We start from the raw sequence: 22,328 nt of genomic DNA on the forward strand, positions 1-22,328 counted from the left end.
CTTTTGTCTTAAACATCGACACACTTTTGTGACATAATGCTCCATCCGCTCTCATTCTAGGCCAGAAGGAATTTTTGTGGACTGCTGCAACCATGTGATCAGCTCCCAAATGTATTCCCATGTATTCATATAAGTTTTAGCAGATCATCTCTTTGAAGCTTTAAAAGGACAACTAGCTAGGTTCAGGAATGTTAGTCTCTGATGTATCATTCAGCTCTTCAGGTAACGCATACAGTAAGGCATATGTGTTGCAGGTGATACAGAGAAAAAGTCAAGCATCCCTTTTTGTTGGGCTTTCAGAGCACCTACAATTTACTTTAGAACTTCTGGTTTGCACACCTGGGAACATTCTCTGTTGAAATCTTTAATGGACCTGTTCCATTTCTTGGGCCTCAGCTTGATATCACACAGTTTCTGGCATTGAAGTACTCTTCTGATATCCCCAGTGTGCTTGTCAAAATCCCTAATGAAAACCAACACATCATCCAAGTAGGGGATGCAGAAATCATCTCTTCATGTAGACATCCCTCATGTATTACTGAAAAGTGGCAGGGACATTTGTGAGACAAAGTAGGATCGGCACCCACTCATAGGGCCCCCACAATGTTATCAATGAAGTGCAAACTCTTCTTTTTCACTAGTATCCATCTGCAGAGTTGCAGAGCATACGTCACAGTAGTTCAGGCAAGCAGTCTCAGGTCAGAAGTTGGAGCAGAGCTAAAGGCAATACAGCAATCCTTGTGGAGAACACTCTGAGTTATTGTCTTTGTAATAGCTTAATAAATCTATAATTATTTGGTGAACAATGAATCTGTATATTAATGCTTAGTTTTTAACTGCTTACTACTCAATCTGCGCAATTTGCGCCTCTTGTTATTCTTATTGAAGCTTGTATTTGTAATATATATATATATATATATATATAGCAACCTCCAAATACCAGCAGTCCCGGCTGCCCAGACATAGACCCCTTGCCTCCGGACCCACGACTGCTGTTTCCCGGCCGGCCAGTTCTGACAAGTCCAGAGGATGCCTACACAGGACCTCCCCCTCAGTCACTAACACGCATCTGCCTCCCGATGCAACACTACCTGCTCCACACCGCTTCGAAGCCCCGCTGGGTACATCAAAAACGATCGTCCCCTTAGTGCCCCTTGCAAGGAGCTTGGACGCGTGGCTCTCACTTCCCAATCCATTGCACTAGTTGGTCAGGACCATCTGACTCGACTATGCGATTCAGATCACCAGGCCCCCACCTCCCTTCGGCTGTATCCTCTTCACCACGGTGCACAGCAAAAATGCCAGCACCCTACGTGCAGAGATCGTGACTCTTTTACTCAAAGACGCGATATAGTTCGTCCGAGATGAAGAAGGGTTTCTACAGCCCTTACTTCATCGTACCCTAAAAAGGCGGTGGCTTGCGAACGACTTGCGAATTCTCAACCAGGCCTTGCACAAACTCCCATTCAAGATGCTCATGCAAAAACAAATTTTAACATGCGACCGGCATCAGGATTGATTCGCAGCGGTAGACCTGAAGGACGTGTAGAGCTCACAGTTTTGGAGCGGGTGTGTTTATTAACAATAATTAAGAATTATCATAGATAACTATCAATTATTAAAATAAATAGAACATTGATTAGTATCAATGTTATCCTTACACGGGCACCAATTTATGTAGGGCTCACAGGTTGGTTAGATCAGTTTTACTATCAGATATAAATTAATAATTAATGTTTATTAATTATTAATTAAATGAAATAATATTATTCAATTCGTTCAATTCTATCCTCGGGGCACCACTCTTTGAGAAGAGAAAAATGATAATAAGTGACTGATCAAGTCTCATAAAATTCTACCCTGCAGATTGAGTATTTTGATTGAGAATCAACATAATCAAAAAGGGAAGTAGTTAGTCAAATTATTGCCATATGAACCCAACAGTAATCTGGTTACAGTTGGCTTCTAAAAACAACAATTTAAGAATACTGAAGTAATACAGGAGTTCTTGATGTGGCAGAGGCTGGCTTCAACACAATTTTCAAACAAACAAACCAGGAGTACTTATTATAATATAACAAGATTTATTATAATCAAACAGTAATGAACACTGCCAATACTAAATGAATATAACAAAAACAAAGTGGATATCCTAACTAAATTGGCTCTAGCCAATGGCGCCTCTCTAGCAGACATCTTCAGGGCAGCGTTCTGGGCAACAACCAATACCTACGCGCAAGATTTTATAATCTCGGGGTTGAGCCGATTTCGTCCTGTTTGTTGTCAGGTACGAACAGGTAAGTATCCGTGGCAGCTGGCCGGGTGTACTACTTGCGTACAGCGCCTGTCCCCTCTGGGAGGGGAAGACGTGCACTTTTTAACCCATGTGAGTCCACGAGACAGTGGACCCTGGATGTCCTTCCTCCCTAGACCTGTGGCTGGCAAATTCAGTGGAGGAATTCGTAGCCGGGCCCATTATGTGTGCTAGGATGACCTGCACTGGGGTAAGTGCTTCACATGTGCTGGTTACCTGTGGTAACCCCCGTGATGTCTTTTCTGCAGTACGGTTTCCCTGTCGGTTCATCAGTGTCTCCCTTTGGCAGAGCTCCCTTTAAGTTTGTGGAGCTCCTCCCCTCCGGTTAGAACCTACAATGGCACCTCTTCCATGTAATCTCAAATGTTAACCTACCATTCAGGCAGGATGTGGTCTCCACGATGTCTTTTACTCCTGGGAAAGAACACCTTCCCTGACACGAATACATTTGACCCAAGCCGAAAACTTTTTCACTCTTTGGGGAGAAATATGAGAAAAGGGACGTGGCTGGCATGGCCTGTTCCCAAAGTAGATACGTCTGTATGTCTGTTTTACATATTTGTTTTCCATGTAATGTTATGCATTTAATACATAGCAAATGTAACAAATTTGAATAAGGATAAATGAAAAAATTGTTACATTTGGTTTGTGTAATCTTAAAATTATTGCACTCAGGGGTTAAATTTGGATTTCAGAAAAGGGGGGACTCTAAAATCAATTTAAATTAAAAAAATATATAAAATACATGGGTGTGTAAATATGGATTGATCAAGATACAAAATACCCAAAACTTATGAAAGATAATTGAATAGAACATTGTTAAAAGAATGTCTTCATCGATACATAAATCTTTACAAATCAGGAAGTGGAACAGCTGGATGTAAATGCTACAATGGCAAAATTACATTCAAATGATAATTTGAATGTCACTCTAGTAGCTTCATAGTTGGTGCAGATTGAAGTTGAGTTTGTGAGTTTGAGGAAGGCTGATCCAGCGCTGATCTCCTCCAGACTGAACTGCTCCAACTCTCACAGCATCACTGCAGTCTTCCACTCCTGTCCCGTTACCTGCAGCCCAGTTCTGATAACACATGACCTCCTGGCTCAACCAGATCCACATGTTCATGGCACAATAGTGGTGTAAACCCAACCGCAGTTGAGGCATTTTTAACCACATTCATCACCCAATGCTGAATCTGCTCAGTGAACTGACAAAAGATCCAAATGATTTATTGCAGTATCTCAGAGCTTCTGTCCAGCTCAGATTCTGTTTAACCAAAAACAGTTTATCTGGACGTAAAACATTCAACAAATCAACTATGAGAGAAATCAAAAACAGAAAAACACTAATAGATTTTAGTTAAAGATGAATGCCCGCCCCCCTTCAAATTAGGACACACTCTGAAAGATCATATATGTTTATTAGTTTTTATGCAGGGATTTTTGGTAGGTTTTTGTAAGAAACAAGTAGATAATTAATAAGTTTTAACTTTAAATCGGTGCTACCGTCCAAGGCTCTGCTGTTTAAAATGAGCGAACTCGCATGACGTTATAAATAAGCGCCACTTCTGTATTCGACTTTGTGAACTAGAGTGGGGTTAAAAGGGCACATTTTATATGATCAGGTCATGCTTACTAAGGGCCTTACCTTCAGTTGTGTTGTAGTGTGCTACTATAGCAGCTATGTACACCTTCAGGGCGGAGGGGGACAGCCGCCCCACCAGCTTCTCCTGCAGGAAGGAAAGCACTGACCCGACTGCGCAACTCTGGGGGTCTTCGCAATGGGAAGAACACCACTTAGCGAACACACGGCACTTATGGGAATACAGCTGCCTGAGTGATTGTGTTTATAATATGGTGCCCTGTCCCTGAGAATGAAGGTTTGGGTGGAGTGGCCATAAGCAGCACCCTGAACCCAGGAACCAATCATTTAGCCACGAGGGCTCAGGGGAGGACGGAGGGTTCCAGTTCAACCTGATACTCACAGTGACCCGGAAAAGCATAGCGGTTAGCTCTACTTCGGACTCAGACTGGGTGGGCAGACCAGAAGTTGGCATCCCAGTCGAGTCCTCGCCGTCTGATATCGCCAGTGCCTTCTCCAAGGCACTGGGGAATTACCCAGTGAGACCATGCCCATTAAACTCCCCAAATTGCCTTCAGCACCAGACAGGCATGCCTCGTACCCGTAGGCAGGGGGGTAGCTGGAGTGGCTTTCCCCCAGAAGAAGGAAAGCCGCGACTGTAACGTTGCCATTGTCATATTCTCGCAATGAGAACATGAACCATCCACAAACGCTGCCTCAGTGTGATCGCAGCCCTGACACTTGAGGTAGCACCTGTGGCCATCGGAGGCAGAGAGATAATGACCGCATCCGGGAATCACACAGACAGAAAGGCATCTTTATAAAAGACGCATCTTTAAAAAGACGTTCACATCAATGTTTTTGCTCTTAAAGAAATATACGCTTTTAGCAGAAATATACTCTCTTAGTAGCGCTGTCGAAGCGCCCAGGGGCGTAATCTGCACTAGGCATGCAGAAGGAGAGAAAGCTGCTGGAATGCGCCGTATATCCAAAAGCATACGCTTCTTCAAGGTGAATGGAACAGCAGAGCATTCAACTCACTGATACACAACCGCTCCGTTCCGAAAAAAATTCTGAATGAGAGTGGGCATTCCAGCTCCTTTTATACCCATGTGTCCGTGGGAGAGGCATGCCAATTCCACTTGCCAATTCTCATTTGCCTTTTCTCAAAGATTCGTGGTGTTTGGAGCTCCCAAGAGCGGCCCCTTGTGTCACTACATCGACACAACGTCGAGTAAGTGACACAAGGGGAACACTGACATTTTCTTTGTTAATGTGTTAATTAATGAGTGAAAAGTAAACATGTTTACCATCACAGGTCCAATCATCCCAGTTGCCTTTTATCTTTCATGATCCAAAGCACTGCACAGTTTTCATTCCCCCCCACCATTATCAAGTATTTTTGGCCTCCAGATTCTGTATGAGGAGTTACTCTGATCTGACCACTCCCATGAGTCTCTGAACAGACCGATACAGACTCCATCTGTTATATTTGTATCATTCCTGATCTTCTCAATCTGTTGATTCTCAGTCTGGTTCCTCACACTGACCAGATCTGTGTGATGCTCTCTGTAGTAATTCTGAGCAGCTCTCCACGTCATTGTTTGATGTATAGGGAGGAATCCTTTACTGCTGTCTTTATAAGAGAATAAATACACTTCTCACTGTCGTTGATATGCAATGATTAAAGGCACTGTAAGGGATTTTAGCCATTTTGGAACTTCCACCATACTTAGCCATTAGCCATGCCCAACCCAATGTGTATACTTGGAGACCATTGTAATCAGAGATGGAGCAGATTGGGGTAGATGAGGAAGAATCCCCTGAGCGTTTGGTAGGAGCAGGACACTGTACCGGGATTTATGATTGACAATTAGAAAGTCTTCTGATTGGCTTCTTAAAAAACAATCTGACTGGGGCCAGTGGGTATTTCTTTTGCCACTGTTAGGGCTGTTATAGAGTTGGATGTGATTCTCCATGGCATCTATTTCCAGAGGTGGGTAGTATCGCACTACATTTATACATTTATTGGAGTACATTTTGTAGAAAATGTCCTTTTAATAGAAGGTTTAGTAGTGGTACATTTTACTTGTACTTAAGTAAATTTCAAATAAATTAAAACAAAAACGTTTATTCTTTACAAAGTTTGAGATTCTTGTCATTACATTAATGCTTTAATTAAATAAGTTTGAATAAATGCCTAAAATATTGAAAGATTTTTAAAGGGACTTTTACGACAGCGACACTTTACAGTTGCGCTCAGTCATTCAAGTCCAGTTCATGACTGGAGCAGCAGCAATAGCTCAAAACACTTTCTGTCATCAGTCAATGTCTTCATTTTAACTAAGACAAGCCAATATTTCAAGATTAGAATTTCAGCTCCAGCTTAAGAAAACTCGTTGCGGTGAGTTTTGGCAATTGCAAAGTTGCCTTTAAAAAAAGCTTTACTATGATGCTGCACTGCTAAGCGCTACGGGGAACAACCCTAGTTGTGACCGAGCTGAATAATGTGTGTAACACGTCAATGAACATTGACCGGAATTTATAGCCTCGGCTGATGTAATCATTAGATGCACCTGTGGCCAGGCTATAAATGGATACGTCACCAGGTGTCGTCAGAAACTCTTTTTTCAGAGCGATTCTGTTTCTGTGTGTTTTACAAACACTGTCAAAACTTTCTTTCCTCTGTAGGAGTTAGAATTGTGATTAGACAGTGTGCAGTGAACCTTTCTCTTTTCTCTTCTGTTTAGAAAATATTATATATTTCTAAAAACAAAAAAAAGAGCGAGAAAATGACTAAAAGCCGCAAACACTGCATAAGTTTTGCTCTGTTTGTTTGGGGGTAAGAGCACGCTGCTCTCGCGTTGCAGCAGGGCGGGTGCTAGCACTGTGATTTGCTTTGTGCTTCGCGCTCGCCTCGCTTGCTTCCGGGAGTCAGCACTCACGAAAAAAAAAAGAAAGATCGTTCGTGGTGCTCTTGCATGGATTTGGCCGAGGAGCAAGAGACGGGTTGATCCCTTTCTCTCACTCTCTCCCCAAACCCAGCTGGTCTTTCACATGATCTCGAAGCTCGCTCCGACGCTTCTTCGGATCATGAGGAGGATCGTGATTCTCTTCCCGCCTCCGAGCTTTCCGTCTGCGATAAAAAAATCTACGGTGGAATTGCTCGATGTTGTTACTCGTGCGGTTGCCAGATTGGACTGGCCATGCGAAAAAGAGACCCCAAACCCTCAAAATTAGGGGATAGATTTTATCTTCCAGTCTAAGAAAGGGAACGCCTCATGAGTCCCTTCCCTTCTTTGATAACCTCCATGAAGAGCTTTTTCACTCATGGAGGAACCCCTAAAAAATAAAATATATATATTATTCTTCCCGTGTTCACATACCCTCGACGTCATTATATTCGACTATCGTGGGTGCTGAGGCATGGGGGTATTAAGTGATTCCGCCGGTCGAAGAGATGCTTGCAGGCTATCTCTTGCTGGGCTCGGCATTGTCACTTAAGAAGCCCTCTCTCCCCTCAAAGCCTCGTAGGACAACCTCCACTTTAGTGGGATGGGCTTATCAAGCAGCAGGTCAGGCTGGTGCTGCTCTGCACACTATTCTGTTTTACAGGTGTACCAGGCTGACCTCCTGGACGACCTGAGTGTGGGTTCTGCGCTTGACGAGCAAGCCTCAGACTCGCCTCGGTCCTAACTGAAGGGAGGCTCAAAAGCAAAATGTGGCGAGTCGTGCTCCTCCTCCCAGGGATTGGGGACAGTCTCGCCGCCCTCGCCAGCCCCCGAAGCAAGACCTCAGGACTATAATTTCTAGTAAAAGAAAACCCTGACGGTCTTGCGCCTAGATTAGGGGGTAGCTCCCCTCGGGACGGGGCGCGTGCTCCACTTCACCCCTCCCGGTACCCCCTCGAAGCCCCTCCATTCCCGCCACCTCTTGGTGTTTCGGGTTGCAGAGGCTTCCGTCAAAATTGGGTGTTTTCGCTGTTCCTGCATTTCATTCAGGACGCGAAACACTGGACAACCCCTCAACAGGAAGTGTTAAAATCTAATACCAATCTCAGAGATCCTGACAGCGTGGAAACTTCTGCCAGATATATTCTTTTCTGTGGGTCTTATAAGGGCGTCAGGATTTAATTCACTCGCCACTTTTCCGTGTTTCAACGGCGTGTTCTCACTACCGTAAACCGGATTTTTTTTTAATGTAAAAAAACCCCTCAATATCCTGGTTAAAGGGGCCATGGTATGTGTTCCCCTTCCAGAGAGAGAGTTAAGTTATTACACTAAATACTTCTCGTTTCCCATGGAGGGTGAGGGGTGGCGTCTGGCCTAGATCTTAAAGCTTGAACTGCCCGTGGGTGTTCAAGTCCAAGATGAAGCCTGTCAAGACGGTTGTGTCTGAAGCCCTACAACTCGTTTGGCTGGTCACCATCAATCTTATGACGCACTTCTATACTTCATTTAGAAGTTCTGCCACAATATGGAAAGTTCACTTCCGGGGGCGAAGTCTTCCAGGGTCAGGTTCTTTCACTCGGCCTAGCCCTTTTTACCCACACATTCACAATGTATGATGTAGCGCTGGCTCCTTGCGACTCCGGGGCATCTGCACTCTGAATTATGTAGATGACTGGCTGATCCTGGAACTGGCAGTTCAGAACAGGGACATCGTCTAAGCTCATCTGTTTCTCTGGGGTTGAGGCTCAACGCCAAGAAAAGCATCCTCTCCCAATCAGAACACTGTCTATCGGGGCATCGTATGGAGTTCAATCATAATGCGGGCACAACTGTCTCCCGCTAGGATTGAGTCCATTCAGATCACCCTGAGCAAAGTCAGGCTAGGTCAAGGTTGCACTGTTATCAGTATCAATGATTTCCAGATCTCAGTGCGACTGCGTCAACGGTTATCCCTCTGGACCTTCTGCTCATGAGACCGTTTTTGTTGTGGCCAAAAGCCAGGGGATTTCTTCCAAGGGCCAAAACCCCTAGGCTAAAAAAGGGTTACGCGCCTCAGGCTTCGTTCCCTTTCTATGTGGTTCAGACCCCAGTTTTCTGCCTTGGGTCCCACTCTAGGTGTGTCTTGTTGTCGCAGGCTGCTAACGACAGACGCCTCCCTGACGAGCGGGGTAGCGGCCTTAAGTGGTCGTCCAGCTTGAGGGGATAGGAGGGTCGTCAGCTCGGTTGTCACAGTCACTGTCTCGGGTTGATGGATGTATTTCTGGCCCTGAAATACCTCCTCCTGGGGCTGCCATGTCTTGGTGCGTGTTGTGTCAATTCGTGTTTACAAGTGTACTGAGCACTCTAAGCCTATATTCAGGTCACTCCCAGAACACTCCCAAACTGCAGGGGGCAACCATGCAACAAAAGTTGGTGGAACCAACTTTTGGGAAGTGCTCTTGGGACCATATTTGCCTGCCCACAGGAAGTGCATGGCATTGAAATGTTTGTGAAGAGCTCAGTTGGCTCACTCTCTCTCACTTGTTCCTGGGAAAAGCTACTATGACCACAGCTCCTGATCATCTCAAAGACGCTAACTGGTAGGACAGTATAAGGTTAAAATGTGTTTGAATGTGTTGAGTTCAGGCTTCTCTATGTTCATATGTTTGCTTTTGCTTGGTTGTAACATACAATTTAAATTAAATAAGGAAGACTTTATTATTGTAACGCTACTCTAAGCATTTGTATAAGTTTAATTACGGGATTGGTATTGTTATTATTAGACATCCCAGGTTGATCTGAATGACTTTGTTTGGTTTGAGGATTCAGTAGCATTTATTTATTACTTTGAGAAAGTTGTATTGAGATTTGTTTGTAACTAATTCATGCTTTTGGTTTGTGTATTTTAAAGGTTATCAACCTATTCTGTCTCATCCCTAATCTATCAAACCATCTTGAAGAAATAAAAAATCATAAAGTGAGCAGATTTGAGTTGTCCTTTGCGTTCATCAGAGATAAAGCAGTTTTCAAGTTTGGGCAGAGCTGTGGTCAGTTAAAAACACACACAACTTGACAGTTGATAACCAGCGTGGCAGTGAGAACAAGGATCAAAGGCCTGAGGTCAAGCTGTCAACGCAAAGGAAAAATTGACTGGAAACTCTGCACCATGGCAAAGGAAACTCTTGGGAAAACAGTCAAGCAACTGAAGCAAGAGCGGACTTTAGCTAAATCTGCTTTCACCAAGCAAGCAAACTATCTGAGCAAAGCTGCAGATAGTATGATTAAGCATGAACTTCAAGAGGAGTTCAGCAAGCTCAGTTCCCTGGCAAGGTATGTGAGCCGATGCAAATGAGGACTACAGGGCTGGCCTACTGGCTGAAGCGGGATCTGAGGAGGATGAAGAAGTCAAGCTCGACGAGCACCAGCAGGCTGAGCTTGAAAGGACAATGGAAGAGTGCGACATGAGACTGGGGGACATCCGTAAGGCAGTCCAATCCAACCTCTGGCCAAGATATGGTAAAGAGGAAGTAGACTTTGCAATCCAAGAAGCGGAAAAAGCCTGTGACAGAGCCCAGGTAAGCCCCATCACTGCTATCAATAGAGACGGCTATGAACTACAGCTGGAAAGAGCAAGGAGGCTAATCCATGGTGCAACTGAAAGCCTGAAAGACTGGGAGAAATGGATCCCACATGATCAGACAGCAGACCTGAGAGGCAGATTAAGAGACCTGAGAATATTCGGCAGCAACCTGGAGGCCAGAAGGGCAGAATTCCTCACCGCACAAAAAATTGCAGAAGAGGAAAGAAGAGGTCCAGACCAACAGCCTATTCCAACCGCAGTTCCCCAACCAGTGGTGAGAATAAAGCCAACCAGTCTACCTAAATTCACTGGGATTAGGAGGAGTTTCCATAGATGGAGGAGAGACTGGGAAAGTCTACAAAAGCAGGGAGAGCCGACTGGATCAGTGGAAGTGAAGAAGTTCCAACTCCTTGACAGTGTGGACGAGAGGATAGGTAGGGACCTGAGCTTGACAACATACAACAGTGCTGAAGACATATTTAGAGTACTTGAAAACAGGTATGGAAACAAGCCAACGATTGCTTTGGAGATAATTGGGGACCTAGAGAGGATCCCTCCTTTAAAGTCACACCAGCCAAGGAAGGTAATTGACCTAATTCAGGCTGTGGAAAAAGCTCTGAATGACCTCACGGAACTCGAAAGCATTGGAGCCATAAAGAATCCCCTTGTGATCAGATCCATAGAGAGCAAGCTCCCAGATAACATAAAGAGGGACTGGCTGGCGTTTATGGTCAACCCAAGAAATGGAGTCACACATGACAATCACTTTGACATCCTTCTGACATTCTTGAAGACACAAGAGGACATTCTAGAGAAACTAGACCAATTGGGTGGAAGTGAAAAACCTGAAAAGAAAGCTACATACCTGGAGAAGAGGTATGCCTCCACAAAGTCCACAAGGAAAGGAGGATGTGTTGTTTGTGGAGATGAGAAGCATCGTGAGAAAATCTTCTTTTGTAAGCAGTTTAAAGAATTGAGACCTGGTGAGAAACTGAATGCTATCGAAAGGCTGGGAGCATGCAGAAGATGTCTCAGATGTCATGAAGAGGATGAGGAATGTACGGACATTTACCTGTGCAGGAACAGAGACTGCAGAAGAGGAAGCTCTTCAGATCACCATTTCTTTCTCTGCCTGAAAGGAGGATTCAAGGGGAAAGAATCTGTGAAAGTGGGAAAACCCAGCACCAGGAGGCAAACATTCACAGAGGAGCAAGAGAAATTGATGTCTGAGCTTACCCCTGACATGGCAGAAAAAGTCAAAAAAGCCTTCACCAATATGGCTGCAAAATCACACGGCACTAGAAGAAGCCTTCCTGGAGTGATGGACTCAAGTACACGTGAGTTACCAGTTATTCTTATGCTTCTCGAAGTAACCACCAACGCAGGACAGAAAATTGGAACTCTCATTGACTTAGCATCAGATACCAACTACATCACTCATACAGCTGCCAGGAGATTGAAGCTTCAGAGTGAAAAGATCACGCTTGTCGTCCATGGAGTTGGAGGCATGGCCATGAAGGTAAAGACCAAAAGATACTTACTCAAGGTAAGAGTCAAGACACCTAGAGGCACGGAGAGAGCTCATGAGCTGATCTGTTATGGGTTGGATGAAATTGCAAAAGTTCACAGAGTAATCAAAGCACAGCAACTTGAGAAGTTCTTTCCCGAGACCAACCTGGAAGATCTGCACAGACCAGAACATGTTGAGCTTCTCATAAGCCACCGTGAAGGAAGACTTGCTCCACAGAGAGTAAAGGTAGTAGGAGATCTTGTCCTGTGGGAAGGCCCTTTAGGAAAGACCGTTGGCGGAGCACATCCGGACCTCTGTGAAGTAGTGGGTATGGCCCTGCACAATTCTGAGACCCACTTTGCACGATCAATGAGAATGACAGCAGTGAAGTATCAAGAAATTGCTGAGATGCAAGAATCTAGAGCTGAGACCAGAACCACTGTTATTGGCAGGGAGTTCTTGGACTGGTGGAAGTGGGACAGCATTGGTGCGGCCTGCGAACCCATGTGTGGAGGATGCCGGTGTGGTAACTGTCAGCCAGGAGGCAAAGACATGACTCTGAGTGAAGAAAGAGAGCTTGAGATGATCAGGCAAGGCCTCAGCTATGTGAAATCAGATGCACATAGTCAGGAGCCTCACTGGGACACAAAATACCCCTGGATTGAAGATCCAAGTTCCCTGCCCAACAACAGAAGCGCAGTGGAAGCCACATTTCTGAGGACGGAGAAACAACTCAAGAAGGAACCAGAGTGGCGTACAGCATACACAACTCAAGTCCATGAGATGGTGGAAAGGAGGGCAGCAAAGAAACTGACTAGAGAGACCATTGCTGCCTGGAAAGGACCAGTATGGTACGTCAGTCACTTGGTGGCGCCGAACCCACACTCTGTAACAACACCTGTCCGACTGGTATGGGACAGCAGCCAGAAGTATAGAGGAATCAGCATGAATGACCTTCTCCTGAAAGGGCCTGATGTACTTAATCCCATCCGGGCAGTGCTACTAAGGTTCAGGAGAGGAGTCCATGCTGCCCTCGGCGACATTAAGAAGATGTACAATTCTGTGTGGCTTGAAGACCTGGAGATGCACCTCCATAGATTTCTCTGGAGAAATGGGGAAGATGAAGAAATTGAGGAATATGCTATCACCAGGGTCAACATTGGTGATCGACCAGCAGGGTGCATCGCACAACTGGCCATGAGAGAGACAGCAAGGCTGCCCATTTTCAATCATCTGGAGGGGGAACGGAGGATTCTTGAGGAGGATTCTTATGTAGATGACATTCTGACATCCCATAATGACCTGGAAGAGCTCAACGAAACCACCAAAAAAGTCGAAGAAATTCTGAAGGCAGGTGGATTCTTCCTTAAGCCGTGGGTCCGATCAGGCCAAAGTGGGAGGCAGACGTCTACATCAGAACATCCAGCATCATCAAATGAAGTCTTCATTCTCCCCAACCAAATGAGAGAAGGAGACAACAAAGCCCTTGGAGTTGGTTACCTGGTCGAACCAGACAAACTGTACCTTAAGACCTCGATAAACTTCTCAAAGAGGAAAAAGAAGATGAGAATTAGCAAAAATCTTGTCGAAGAAGAGGTGAGACAAAAAACTCCAAACCCATTGACTAGAAGACAACTGCTTAGCCAAGTAGCTAGTTTATATGACCCAATAGGCCTTGCAACACCTGCCAAACAGAAAGGAGCCATTCTAGTCAGGAAGGCATTTCAAGAAGCTGGAGGCAAAACTCTAACACGAGACACATGGGACACACCTCTGTCTGAGAGACTTAGAGAAGAAGCCATCCATCTGTTTGAGGAATACACACGCCTCAACCAAATTACCTTCCATAGAAGCCTCACACCAGTCAGAAGTATTGGGGAACCCTTGGGAATAACATTCTCAGATGGTAGCGACCAGAGCTATGGAGCTGTTGCATACTTCAGGTGGGAGACTGAGCAAGGCATTCTGGTCCGGCTTGTTGAGTCCAAAGCCAAGCTCACACCACTTGACCAAAAGGGAGAAGCAGTGAAGGCTGAGGTCTGTGGGGCTGTGTTTGCTGCGAGACTCAGAAAATATATTGAAAAGCACAGTCGGATGCAAGTGGAACGTTGGCTCCATCTGCTGGACAGTCAAACTGTGCTGGGTGCAATCCAAAGGGACAGTTATGGGTACCAGACCTTTTTGCAAACAGAGTGGGAGAAATCCAGAAGTCCACATCAGTTGAAGACTGGAGATGGATTCCAGGGAGCAAAACATTGCTGACCTCACAACAAGAGGAGCAACCCCAGAAGACCTCAAAGAAAACTCTGTGTGGCAAAATGGCCCAGAGTTTCTGAAACGACCTGTGGAGGAGTGGCCGACAAAGTCAGCCAAAGATGTCGCTGCAGATGCTAAAGAAGGTATAAACAAGCTCCAAAGGAAATGTTTTACAGCAGCACTGACCCGAGCACAGGTCCAATATGCTCGACCTGCCACTGCAATGCCAAGGTCCCCGACCTCTAACCAAGACAAGGACCTGCAAAGCAACCTTAGTGGAAGAGGGCACCAAATCCAAGTCCGGAGGCCACCTTCTGGTTCTTCAATAAGGAAAATCCTTAACATCAGTAAGTTCAGCAGTTTAACCAGGTTGATAAGAGTCGTTGCCTGGGTGTGGAGAGCTTCCACAAAGTGGAAAGAAATGCTGGCCAAGACCTCAACCAGAAGCAAGCCAAAGAGGAGGGAGGTTCCTTCAGCTCTTGAGATCAAGTCCAGAGTCAAGGGAACTACACTTACCATCATGGAGTGTGAGGATGCTCTCAGGGATCTCTTCCTTTCGGCTCAAATGGAGGTAACCTTGCCAGACACCACACTCAGCAGGCTTGCTGTGGTCAGAGAGGAAAGCACTGGACTTTTACTCTGTGGAGGAAGATTCCAAATCTTTAATAAAGAGAAAACTGCAGTACCAGTCTTGCCCTGCACATCATGGGTATCCACTCTTCTAGCTCAAGAAGCCCACAGGGCAAATCATGAAGAAATTGCAGGCACACTTCTCCGGATGAGAAGGAAAGCATGGGTGGTAAGAGGCCGGAAACTAGCTCAAAAGATCGTTGATAGCTGTGTGACATGCAGGAGACTTAAGGCCCGAAGATGCCAACAGATCATGAGTGACCTTCCATCGGAGAGAATAACACCAGCCAATCCATTTGAGTACACAACAGTGGACTTATTTGGACCGTATGAAGTGAAGGATGAGGTGAGAAAGAAAGTGAAACTCAAAGTGTGGGGAATCGTCTTTTGTTGCATGGCGTCTAGAGCTATGCACACAGACCTTGTCAGTGATCAGTCAGCTGAAGGCTTCCTGTTAGCCTACCAAAGATTTACAGCACTGAGAGGACATCCAAGGAAATTGTGGTCGGATCCTGGGAAGAACTTTGTCGGAGCAAGACCGGCCCTCAAAGAGCTCTACCTGTTTCTGGACCGACTGGAAAAATCAAAGCTTGAAGATGAAGGCTCCAAGCATGGCACAGAATGGAGCTGGAAGATCCATCCAGCGGACTCACCTCACAGAAATGGAGCTGCTGAGGCTGCTGTCCGGACTGTGAAGCGGGCTTTGCACAATCTGGGGGGTGATGGAGTCTTCACATGGGGTGAGTTTCAAACTTTCCTTTATATGGCTTCCAACCTCGCCAATGAACGACCTATTGATGCCAGGACTCAGAGCCGGGAAGACTGTGTAGAATACATTAGCCCAAATTCACTTCTGCTCGGAAGAACTGGTCCCAGAGGCGATCCAGGGACCTTTGACTTTGAAGGCTACCCTTACAAGAGATTAAGAACCATCCAAACAGAAGTTGACCGGTTCTGGAGGAAATGGAGCCAGTTAGCCGGACCAAACCTGTTTGTCCGGACCAAGTGGCACACAGCTCATAGAAATGTGGCAATTGGAGATGTCATCTGGCTGGCTGACCAGAACGCTTTGAGAGGTCAGTTCAGGCTTGCCAGGGTCATTGACGTGAACACTGACAGGAAGGGAATTGTGAGGGATGTATATCTCCGATCCTTCCCCAGCTACCCAGTCGCAACTGTGAAGCCCACTAAAAAGATGGAAACACACTCAACCAAGATACCTGCAACGGTTCTTCACAGAGATGTCAGACGGATAGTTGTCCTGCTTCCAGTTGAAGAGCAGCAGTAGCAACAGGATCAAAAATGGAGTGACTACATCCAACACATTACAGTACTGGTGTGACCTCCTTGGGTTGAAGAACCAGGAGGTCAAGTGGGAGGTGTTGTGTCAATTCGTGGTTACAAGTGTACTGAGCACTCTAAGCCTATATTCAGGTCACTCCCAGAACACTCCCAAACTGCAGGGGGCAACCATGCAACAAAAGTTGGTGGAACCAACTTTTGGGAAGTGCTCTTGGGACCATATTTGCCTGCCCACAGGAAGTGCATGGCATTGAAATGTTTGTGAAGAGCTCAGTTGGCTCACTCTCTCTCACTTGTTCCTGGGAAAAGCTACTATGACCACAGCTCCTGATCATCTCAAAGACGCTAACTGGTAGGACAGTATAAGGTTAAAATGTGTTTGAATGTGTTGAGTTCAGGCTTCTCTATGTTCATATGTTTGCTTTTGCTTGGTTGTAACATACAATTTAAATTAAATAAGGAAGACTTTATTATTGTAACGCTACTCTAAGCATTTGTATAAGTTTAATTACGGGATTGGTATTGTTATTATTAGACATCCCAGGTTGATCTGAATGACTTTGTTTGGTTTGAGGATTCAGTAGCATTTATTTATTACTTTGAGAAAGTTGTATTGAGATTTGTTTGTAACTAATTCATGCTTTTGGTTTGTGTATTTTAAAGGTTATCAACCTATTCTGTCTCATCCCTAATCTATCAAACCATCTTGAAGAAATAAAAAATCATAAAGTGAGCAGATTTGAGTTGTCCTTTGCGTTCATCAGAGATAAAGCAGTTTTCAAGTTTGGGCAGAGCTGTGGTCAGTTAAAAAACACACACAACTTGACAGTGCGGGTGGACAATACAGCGGTAGCCTCTTCCATAAATCATCAAGGAGACCCACGTTCTTGTCAGCTGTATTTCTGACACGTCGGGTTCTCCTTAGGGCCCAGGGCAAGCTCCTGTCACTCAGGTCAGTTATATCCCTGGATGCCCATATATGGGAGCTCGTATATGGGAGCAGATTTACGGTCCAGACAGGAAATACCAACGGGTAAGTTAAGAACTCCACCCTAAGGTAGTAGTTGCCCAGAGTTCGCCAGCAAGAGTTTTTGCCTCTTACTGATAGCACCGCGCTGGCCAAACAGGGCTTGGTTCTCGGAGCTAATCTCTTCCCTCGACGGCTCACCTTGGGCGATTCCGAACAGGAAGGATCTTCTATCTCAGGCACAGGGCAATATTTCATCCCTGCCCCAAATTGTGGAATCTTTTATGTTTGGCCCCTAAGGGTACCAACTGAGGGACACAGGGCTCTCTCCTGAGGTTATCAAGACCTTTTTAAATGCCGGGCTTTTTCCACTTGGAACAAGTTTGGGTGAGATCTTAGGGCAGAAGAGTATCTCTTCGCCTCTATGAATAGCGCAATGTCTCCTCAACTTCTCCCTGAAATCATCCAGCCCCCTTGGGTCTGGACGTTAAGACACATACATGACCCAGAATGCATCTGTATCACTGATCTATATATATATAACTGGATTGCTCATAGAATTTTAAACTGCCAGCAGTAGGTGAAGCTACCGGAAGTGCTCTGGCGGCCATCTTACTATTCCCTACCGAAAGAGGGCATCGGCGACCAACGGACGACAACTCTGAAGATGACCCGATGTGCTGCGTTTAACTGCCAAACAACATTCACTAAAGGATGTGGCAAAAGTGCCCACAGGTTGTAATTTATAAAGACTATGTACATATTAACCACAAATGAATAGTTATCCCCATGTAGAGAGGGTATAACGATCATAATCTTCAATAATCAACAGTAAAAATACAACAACAAAGTGTAAAAATTACCCCTTTTAAAGCAGAAGTATCAAATTGCGACATCTGCAGGTTGTTACAGGAAGCAACGATTCTCTGCTTTCATAGTTATAATCACTTAGTTCAGTGATTGTTAATAAAAACGACTATCTTTGTCTTGATATTTTAACTACACAGTACCACCTCAGAATAAATCCAGAAGAACCTAATTTAAAAATGTAGTATTGTATATACACACAAGTTCATATGCAGTATGTATATATAATACACATTAATTTACTTTAATAAAATTATCCCATGCATTTTCATTCAATTCTGAAATATGTACATACCTGTTACGATGAGCAGGAAGGCAGACGAGGGGCGAGGATCTAATAGCAGGTTCTTTTATTAAATAGACAAGAAAACACAGAATAAAACAAAACACTGGGAACAAACAAAACATCCACGAGGGGATAACAAAAATGTAAACATAAGAAACAAAAACACGGAGAACATACACAGGGAAACCGGCAAAACACGCATCCATAAACATTGACGATCGACAAGGGAATGGAGAACAAACAGGGTTTATATACACTTGGAGACATGATGATGACAAACTACAATCAGGTGAGCACAATGACACAGGGCTGGCAGTGAGGAGGGACGGTTATCATGGGAAGTGTAGTTTTTTAACAAGGACAAGTGAAACCCAGGGCAGACAACAAGGGAATCGTGACAATACCAGCTTGTGAGCATTTAATCTTTGCTTAATCAATAAATCTTTAGTCCAACAATCCTGATCTATTAAATCATAATCAGAAAGAGGTTTATTGACATATGCACACAAGGAAATCATAATCATATATTTGACCAATAGCAGAAGTACACACAAATATTGACAATTAAACTGAATACAATACAAACTCAAAGTTAGATTGGGACAAATCCCTCTGTTAAACGTAATTTTTCCTTTTCCAGTTAATTTTAGCTGATGTTTAACTTAATCTCACAACCCTTTTATCAAATCATGTTAATTGTTGTTTATGTATAGATAAACAAACAAACTAACTTTATATTTATTGTGTTCAACTATTGGGTTTAGATTTCCAAAAGACCCAGTCAGGCGGAGAGAATGGCTTGTGAAGCTTAGGAGGCAAAACTTCAGGCCATCTGCCTACTCCTGCCTCTGCTCTGATCACTTCACTGCAGAGTGTGTAGACAGGACAGGACAAATAGTCAGGCTTCGCCCAGATGCTGTGCCAACAATTTTCAGTTTCCCTCCACAGCTGCAAAAGGTAACAGGCAGACAGAATTACTTAAAAGAACAGTTGACAAAAAAACTGAAAATTCTGTCATAATTTAGTCACACTCATGCCGTTCCAAACTCGTATGACTTGTTCATCTTCAGAACACAAATGAAGATATATGATTGATAACTATTAACACTGAAATTAAATCAAAACATTGATTATCATCCGATCATCAAATAAAGTTATCGGATCACTACAGAACACCTGGGATATATGACTTGAGTCCCATGGAGAACTTATACGTCTTTGTCCTTTTTGGAGCTTGAAAGATTTGGTCACATTTGAATTTCATTATACATGAAAAAAAAACATGTTCTGAAGATGAACAAAAGTCATATGGGTTTGGAATGAGCTGAGAGTGAGTAAATGACAGAATTTTGAGTTTTGAATTAACTATTCCTTTAAGTAAGTCATGGTTTACTTAAAGTTGCTCCTTTTGGCTTGTAGCATCAGTAATATACTTTAACAAAACATTCTGACAAGCCACCACAAAGTTAACATTTCTATTTCTGGTTGAACTATCTGTTTAAGCTATAAATGCATTCAGGGTATTCAAAGTAAATAATTTGTATAAACTCTTACCAGAAATGTAGGGGAAGCCAGCTTGGCCTGTTGGCTGCAAATTTAAGAGGGTGGCCTTTGAATGTTGTGTCCTTGGCATCCTGCACATTAATTTAAATAATGCCTGCTGCAGAGTACAAAAGAGTAAGCTGATAGTCAGGATAAGTTTTAATACTGACAAGAGACAAACACACATCTTGTATGTTTCAGAAAAAGACCCACAGAAAGGCCCCTACACTAAGAGAAACAGAGACAATGTTTGCCTGCAGTGAAGACTCCCCTTATACCTCAACTCACACTCGTCTTGATGTCCCCAAAACGGATGAGCACAGCTATTGCTTTGCCAGCCCAAAGATTCTCACTGGACGGCTGCTTAAAGCAATAAAACAAATTAATAAACACACACAAAAAAACAGACAGAACCTTCAAAAAAACAGGAGACAAAAAAAAAAACCGAATTTCAAACCTTCAGAACATCATTAAGACCCTAAAGGAATCTCAAATGTTAACAGAGAACGGAGCATTCATGCTTGAAAATTGCCCTGATGTTCAACTAGAAATTCTGAAGAGAGATCAATTTAGTCATGCACAATACCACCCAACCCTAAAGTCATTTGCACTTACATTGCAGTTCTACTCAGCTAAGGCCTACAAGTATGTCAGGGAGACATTTAACTTGGGTTTACCTCACCCATCCACAATAAGAAGATGGTACAGTAGCATTGGAGGAGATCCCGGATTTAGCGAGGAAATTCTAACTTCACTCGAAGCAAAAGCATCCGCTGCACAGGCTAAGGGACAGGAGACCCTCTGTGCACTAATGATGGATGAAATGTCCATCATGAAGCATATAGAGTGGGATGGGACAAAAATAAATGGATTTGTGGACATAGGCACAAAAATAACTAATGAAAGCATTCCAATGGCAACAGAGGCACTGGTACTAATGACTGTATGCATTCATGAGCACTGGAAAGCTCCAGTAGCATATTTTTTATGACTGGTCAGAGAGGGCTACACTGGTAAGACAATGCATTCTAAAACTGTCTGATGTTGGAGTAAGGGTGGTGTCTCTTACATGTGATGGTCCATCAACACACTTTTCCATGCTTCGGGACCTTGGCGCAGACCTGCAGCCCACAAATTTAAACCCCAGTTTCCCAGATCCATCAAACATACACCGAAGGGTGCACTTCATCTTGGATGTCTGCCATATGCTGAAGCTGGTACATAACACCTTGGGGTCCTGTGGCATTATTGTAGATCCCTGTGGAAACAAAATAAAATGGGAATACATTAAATCTTTACATGAACTGCAAAAAGATGAAGGGCTACATCTAGGCAACAAAATTAGATCAGCTCATCTAGACTGGCAAAGTCAAAAAATGAAGGTAAACCTTGCTGCTCAGACCCTCAGCGCCAGTGTGGCAGATGCCCTACGATTCTGCGACCAACACCTGCAACTCCCCCAGTTTGCTGGATGTGAGCCGACGTGTAAATTCATTGAAACTTTTGATCGGCTTTTTGACCTGATGAATTCCAGAAACCCCATGGCCAGGGGATTTAAAAGCCCCCTGAGGCAGGCCAATGAGACAACAAACATGGCGTTTCTAACAGAGGCTTATGATTGCATCAATGGATTGAGAGAGCCAGGTTGATAAATGTGACCGATCACGGAAAGTAGGGACACAAGTTGGTTTTGGGGCATTTTGAGTTATTCACAGATTCTGAAAGTGTAGTCTCCAAGCTTTCCAACGATTTGTAACACATGGAAATCTGACAATATTTGGAGAAGTTGTGGCCATTTGAAGGTAGGCACTCAAAAAAGCTAAAAGGGGAGAAAACGGCCTCAAAAGATTGTGCAGTTCTCACCTCTCTCTGCTGCTGGGAGTGACAATAGGGCTCATTTACATCTCATTTAGATAAGCCATACCCCTGTAAAGCTCCCCCTGTAAACATGGACTAAACATGAGATAACGTGTACGTGTTCTTAGAATGAACAAAAAACGACAAACTTTGATGTTTATGGAAACTCACCCCATAAGAAACAGAAAAGTATTCTTGCAGATCTCGTTGCCTCCAATGAAATAAGTCGTTCGGGCACACTTTCTCTTTGTCGGGGTCTTCTTTGTGGATGTAACCATCTCCGAAGTTTGCACTGTGCGTCTGTTTGCCTCTAAATGTCCAATAATTCGCATGACGCCAGTCCGATACATTCTTCCTCGTCTTCATCTTCGCTCAGTTGTAGATTAGGGATATTATTCAGTCTTATCATGCCACTTTCATCGTCGCTCAGATCGTCTTCAGAATCAGTGAACGCTTGTTCATAAGCATCCGGCTTGTCGAAGAAGTACTTCAAAACATTTTCGTTGTAACGGCCACGGTTCAGCTCGTCTGCGACATTCTTTGCGGCGTCCATCTTCATTGAATTTTGATATCAGATAGAGCCGGCTAGAGCGCTGCATAATAAGTAGCCACGCTGTTAGGGGCGGGGGCAAAAGCGCCGGCGGCTATTCAGTACGGAAATACACACAGACAATGACACGCCCCTACTGCATGCTAGAATCTCCG

The 22,328-nt window shown here is 44.2% G+C and overlaps 1 long non-coding RNA gene across 2 annotated transcripts; it reads right to left on the minus strand.

The window, feature by feature from the left end:
* Positions 1–18,802: 18,802 nt before the first annotated feature.
* Positions 18,803–20,919, minus strand: LOC127647286 (uncharacterized). 2 transcript variants are annotated; one of them, XR_007971047.1, is made up of 5 exons: positions 20,836–20,919; positions 20,444–20,574; positions 20,045–20,126; positions 19,779–19,884; positions 18,803–19,172 (listed from the first exon to the last, which is right to left on the minus strand). It is a non-coding gene; the product is annotated as an uncharacterized LOC127647286 (long non-coding RNA). The 2 variants fall into 2 exon arrangements; XR_007971040.1 differs by lacking the exons at positions 20,444–20,574; positions 20,836–20,919 and having other exon boundaries at positions 18,804–19,172; positions 20,045–20,363.
* Positions 20,920–22,328: the final 1,409 nt, after the last annotated feature.

The sequence above is a fragment of the Xyrauchen texanus genome, chromosome 1, assembly GCF_025860055.1.
Source record: "Xyrauchen texanus isolate HMW12.3.18 chromosome 1, RBS_HiC_50CHRs, whole genome shotgun sequence".
NCBI lineage: Eukaryota > Metazoa > Chordata > Actinopteri > Cypriniformes > Catostomidae > Xyrauchen > Xyrauchen texanus.